Source organism: Rutidosis leptorrhynchoides, chromosome 4 (assembly GCF_046630445.1).
Source record: "Rutidosis leptorrhynchoides isolate AG116_Rl617_1_P2 chromosome 4, CSIRO_AGI_Rlap_v1, whole genome shotgun sequence".
NCBI lineage: Eukaryota > Viridiplantae > Streptophyta > Magnoliopsida > Asterales > Asteraceae > Rutidosis > Rutidosis leptorrhynchoides.
Genome location: NC_092336.1, coordinates 392,213,282 through 392,219,613, shown reverse-complemented (window position 1 = coordinate 392,219,613; position 6,332 = coordinate 392,213,282).

Genomic DNA, 6,332 nt, shown 5'->3' with positions numbered 1-6,332 from the left:
TTTCTATAATCAATACATACACGCCATCCTGTTACAGTCCTAGTAGGAATAAGCTCATTTTTCTCATTTGTAATGACAGTCATGCCACCCTTCTTAGGCACGCATTGAACTGGGCTTACCCATGGACTATCAGAAATTGGATAAATTAGACCTGCGTCTAGCAGTTTAATAATTTCTTTTTTAACTACATCTTGCATATTAGGATTTAGTCTTCGTTGGCGTTGCACATACGTTTTATGACCTTCTTCCATAAGGATTTTATGTGTGCAATACGAAGGACTTATTCCTTTAATATCATGAATCTTCCATGCAATGGCTGGTTTATGAGCTTTCAACACAGAAATGAGTTGTGATTTCTCATTTTTAGTAAGAGAAGACGATATTATTACAGGTAATTCAGATTCACCATGTAAATAAGCGTATTCCAAATGGTTTGAAAGTGGCTTTAACTCTAATGTCGGAGGTTCTTCTATCGATGATTTATATCGATATCTGTCTTCTTCTTTTAGCATTTGAATTTCTTCTGTTGTTGGTTCATATCCATTAGCTATTAGTGTAGCTAATATTTCAGCTTCATCAATTGGTTCAGTTCCTTCTCCTAAAGAACATTCTCCCGTTCCTTGTAATTCTGGAAATTCTTCTAACAATTCTGCATGTGAATCTATAGTTTGAATATAATAACATGTATCATCTGCAGATTGCGGTTGTTGCATGGCTCTATCAACTGAAAAGGTAACACTCTCATCCTCTATAATTAGGGTCAATTTCTTACCAAACACGTCTATCATTGCTTTAGCCGTGTTTAAGAATGGTCTTCCTAATATGAGAGGAACTTGAGAATCTTCTTCCATGTCCAGAACAACAAAATCTACTGGAAATACTAAAGTACCAACTTTAACTAGCATGTTCTCCATTATTCCTCTAGGATATTTTATTGAACGATCGGCTAGTTGTATGCTTATTCTTGTTGGTTTCAATTCTCCAAGGTCTAGTTTAGTGTATAGTGAATACGGCATTAGATTTATACTAGCACCTAAGTCTGCCAATGCTTCTATTGAACTAAGACTACCCAGAAAACATGGAATTGTGAAACTTCCTGGATCAGATAGTTTTTCTGGTATCTTATTCAACAGCACTGCTGAACAATTAGCATTCAAAGTAACAGCCGAGAGTTCTTCCATTTTCTTTCTATTTGAGATTAGATCTTTCAAGAATTTAGCATATCTAGGCATTCCTGAAATCACATCAATGAAAGGAAGATTTACATTTATTTGTTTAAACATATCCAAGAATTTGGATTGCTCAGCTTCAAGTTTCTCTTTCTTCATTTTACTCGGGTAAGGAAGTGGTGGTTGGTATGGTTTAACATAAGGTTTAGCCTTAACTGTGTTATCTTCATTAACCTTTTCAACTACCAGTTCTTTTTCCTTATCTTGATCAGGTTGTGGTTTTTGTGGAGTAGGAATAGTTTCATCAGAAGTTACAGGTATTTCAGGTGGTTTAAGTGTTGTACCACTTCTTGTGGTAATGGCTTTAGCTGTTTCATTCTGGGGGTTAGCATTTGTATCACTAGGTAAACTTCCCGATTTTCTTTCACCTATTAACCTTGCTAGGTTACTTACTTCTTATTCCAGATTTTAAATAGAAGCTTGTTGATTTCTAAATGCTTGAGCATTTTGTTCATTAGTTTGTTTTTGAGATGTGAAAAACTGCGTTTGAGTTTCAACTAGCTTCGTCATCATATCTTCTAAATTCGGCTTTTTATCATCGGGTTGTGGTTTGTTTTGAAAATTAGGTCTTTGCTGGTTGTAAGTATTATTAGATACTTGTTGATTGCTAGGACCTTGTTGGTTGTTGTATGGAATATTTCGGTTATAGTTCTGGTTTTGATTGTAGATCGGTCTTGGCGGTTGATAATTATTCTGATAATTATTTCCAGGCCTTTGGTTTATGTATGAAATATTCTCTCTTTGTTCCATTGTTAGTTCAATACTGAGACAATCTTTTGTCAAATGTGGTCCTCCACACTGCTCAGAACTAATTCGTATTGAGTGAATATCCTTAGTCATCTTTTCCATTCGTCTCTCGACAGCATCTATCTTTGCGGAAATGGAATCTAAGTCATGGCTAGAATCAGCTCTAGCTGCTTTAGATGATCTAACGATATCTTTTTCTTGGTGCCATTCATGTGAGTGGGAAGCAGTGTTATCAATAATTTTATAAGCATCAGTTTCTGTTTTCTTCATAATAGAACCACCAGCTGCTATATCGATGTCTTTTCTTGTGGTGATGTCGCATCCTTGGTAGAATATTTGTACTATTTGACAGGTGTCTAAACCATGTTGCGGACATCCTCTTAATAACTTTCCAAATCTTGTCCACGCCTCATATAGAGTTTCATTTGGCTTCTGTGTGAATGTAACAATTTCTCCTTAAAGTCTTACGGCTTTAGATGCCGGAAAGAATTGTTTAAGAAATTTTTCAACTAAAACGTCCCATGTAGCAATCGCCCCTTCAGGTAACGATTCCAACCAATCTTTGGCTTCTCCCTTTAAAGTCCAGGGAAATAACATGAGATATATCTGTTCATCTTCAACTTCTCTTATTTTAAATAGAGTGCAGATCCTATTAAAGGTACGAAGATGTTCATTTGGATCTTCCTTCGGTGCACCACTAAATTGGCATTGATTAGTCACCATGTGTAGAATTTGTCCTTTGATTTCATAATCTGGCGCATTAATGTCAGGATAAGTAATTGCGTGACCTTGGCCAGTGTGTTTAGCTCTCATTCGGTCTTCCATACTTAAAGGTTCCAGATTCTCCATAATTGAATTTGTTGAATCTGAATCACTAGAGGATTCTGATTTAATGGTTCGTTCCGCAACAATCTCTGTTTGAATGATTGGTGGTTCTGGAGGAAAATTTAATGGTTCAGGATCTATGAATCGTCCCTGAATATTCTCCGGATTCTCAATTGTGAGGTCGGGTTCAAAAAATGGATTATCGGAAATTTGAACTGGAGTACTTGGTCGACTGGATGACGATTCTAAAGAAAAATCAACGACGGTAATATTTGCTAAATGTCTTGATCTAGTTATAGGTGGTGAACGTACAAAAGGTGGTGAACGTCTTGCTCGGTGCATTCACTGAATATCCTATTAGTTTTTAAAAAGAAAGAAAAATTATATAAGTTATCCAATTAATAGACTTTTCTGATTTTGCCCACGTTTCGAATAGGCAAAAGATGCAGCAGAGGGGCAGGATTCGTTTGGTCTCAATATAATTGAGGACTGTTTGCCTCCAATAACCCGGTCCACGTACAAATCCAACTATTACTACGAACCAGAAAATTTTGATGTCTATCAATTTAACCACTTAAAATAAATTTTCGTAATTTTAAGAAATTTAGATAAGAAGTAGAATAAAAATCTATGTCCTAAAACTAGAATAGCGAGAAATAAGAAAGAAAAAGAGTGCGTCGGAAAAAGATCGAAAAATAAAAATAAGAAAGAAAAAGAGTGACTTATAGAACTTAAAAACACTCGACTAACCCAACTTTATTACTATCACTAACTTAAAATTATAATCGCAAATTGAGATTACTAATTGGAATGATAATTGATACATAGGTAAAAGGCGTCTAAAAATATTAAAGCTTACAAGTAAAACTATATCCCAAATGGAAATAACTTAAAAAGGTACTAAAACTTAAAAAGGTGTCGCAAAATTCTAAAGTACCTAAATCTTAGTCTAAAGAAAAGGCACTTAAGGAATTTTACGGCAAAGCCTAAAAATCTAGAAGTAAAAAATATAACTATGGCAAAAACTAAGTTTAAAACTAAAAACTAGCGAAAAAATACAAATATTACGCTAAAACAATTAAAAAGGGACAAAATATAAAAATATACAAAAAGTTGTAAAAAGTACAATTTTTATAAAAATATTATTTTTATATTATTTATTTTATTAAACTATTAATTTTATATTAATTAAACTAATTTAACTAAATATATAAATTAAATAAAAAAAACTTAAAACTAATTATAATAATAAGTAATTTAGGGTTAATAATAATAATAATTAATAATTACTCCGTAATTAATGCTGATTAGGGTTCCTGTGTGGCCCGTGTCAGACGGCTCCGCGAGTTGCGGTATTCGAAGCTGCAAACTCCGCGAGTCGCGGGGTTCCAAAATTCAACTCAGGCACAGTTTTTAATTCGACATTTTTTTTATGTTTTAATAAAAATAAAATAATTAAATAAAACTTATATTTTTATAAAATAAAAATAAAGAAACTTTACAAAACTTAAATATTTAACAAATTCTTAAAAATATTTATATTTTTGTTTTTTTTTTTATGTTTTCGAATAATTAAAAACGTATTTTTACAAAAGTGAATTTTAATAAAAGTAAACTAAAAATAAAAATCTTTTTTTTATTTATTTAGCGTTGCGCTTCCAGCTTTTAAGTTTGATTGTTCCCCGGCAGCGGCGCCAAAAATAACTTGATGTTATGCGAGGTGTATATAAAATAGCTTTATATTTTACAAGGAAATACTATTAAATAGGATACAATTTTACACAAGATATTTATTTATTTATAGAATGGATATACTTAAACCTTGCTACAACACTTATAGGCAGTGTACCTAATCGTACAGTAGTGTAGTTTTTAGTAAGTCCGGTTCGTTCCACAGGGAAAATCTTTAAACAAAGCTTAACGCTATATTAGTTTACTTTTATAAAAATACAAATATATATATATAAGCAAGGTTGGAGAACTCGGATCTCGGGGAGATCTCGTTTGGACAGTTTTGAGGAGATCTCGGCATCTCGGAAAATTCTCGGGGAGATCTCGGACGTTGACTTGTGTTGACTTTCTAGTTTTTTAATATAAATATGTATAAATATATAAATATATTTATATTTATATGGATTTTTACGAGAAAATTTGAGAAATGAGCGAAAAATTACAAGAAAATCCGAGAAATTGCTAGAAAATCCGAGAAATTACGAGAAAATCCGAGATCTCACCGAGAAAATCCGAGAAATTGTGACGTTGACCGAGATTTTAACCGTTGACCGAGAAATCTCAACGAGATGAGAAAATATTCTCGGCTGAATTTTGAAACCGAGATCTACCCGAGATCTCGCCGAGAAATTCCGAGATCTACAACACTGTATATAAGTAATATTATTATTATAAAGGGGAATTTTTACCGTTTAATGACCGGTTTGTCGATTTTAAAACTTTAGTCGCAGTTAAAACCAAATGTAAAATAATAAATAAATACAAGACTTAATTTAAAGCATAAAGTAAATAACGACAATGAAATTGCGAATAATAAAAGTGCGATAAAATAAACTTGCGATAATTAAAAAGTAGGATAAATAAAAGTGCAATTAAATACAATAACAATAAAAATGCGATAATTAGAAGTGCAATTAAATATAAAATAAAGGAAATTAAATATGAAATAAAAGAATTATGCTTATTTAAACTTCCGTAATTATGATGTTTGACGTGTTGATTTTAGTTTTATGCCCATGGGTTAATTGTCCTTTGTCCTGGATTATTTAATATGTCCGTCTGGTTTTTGTCCATAACAGTCCATCAGTCATAAATATAAAGTGCGAGTATCCTCGTCAAATTATCCTTATACCCGAAGTCAAATATTCCAACTAATTGGGGACTTAAACTGTAACAAGATTTTAATACTTTGTTTAATAATTACACCAGGATGTCGACTGAGTGTAACCCAAGGTTTTAATACTTTGTTAACAATTATGCCAAATGTCCTTGTACATAATTTCACCCCTGTTTTAATAATTCTAGTGGCTATTAATCCATTCCCGTGTCCGGTTAAATGAACGATTATTCGTACATATAAATACCCCGCCCATCGTGTCCGATCGAGTGTATATGGTAATTTATGGGTACGTCCAATTATAAATCTTTATATTAGCATTAACAAACTATCATTTAGTTAAACAAATATAAAGCCCATTAATAGCCCATAGTCTAATTTCGACAAGTGTCGTTCTTTTGTCCAAACCCCAATTATGGTACAAAGCCCAATTACCCAATTTTAGTAATTAGCCCAACATCATGATTACTTCGTTTTAAATAAGCATAATACTAACTTAGCTACGAGACATTAAATTAAAAAGGTTGAACATAACTTACAATGATTAAAAATAGCGTAGCGTTACACGGACAGAATTTCGACTTATACCCTTACAACATTCGCTAAATACCCTTATTATTAGGATTAAAATTAAAATTAAAATTAAAATATAAATTATAAATATAAATATTACGTATATAGAT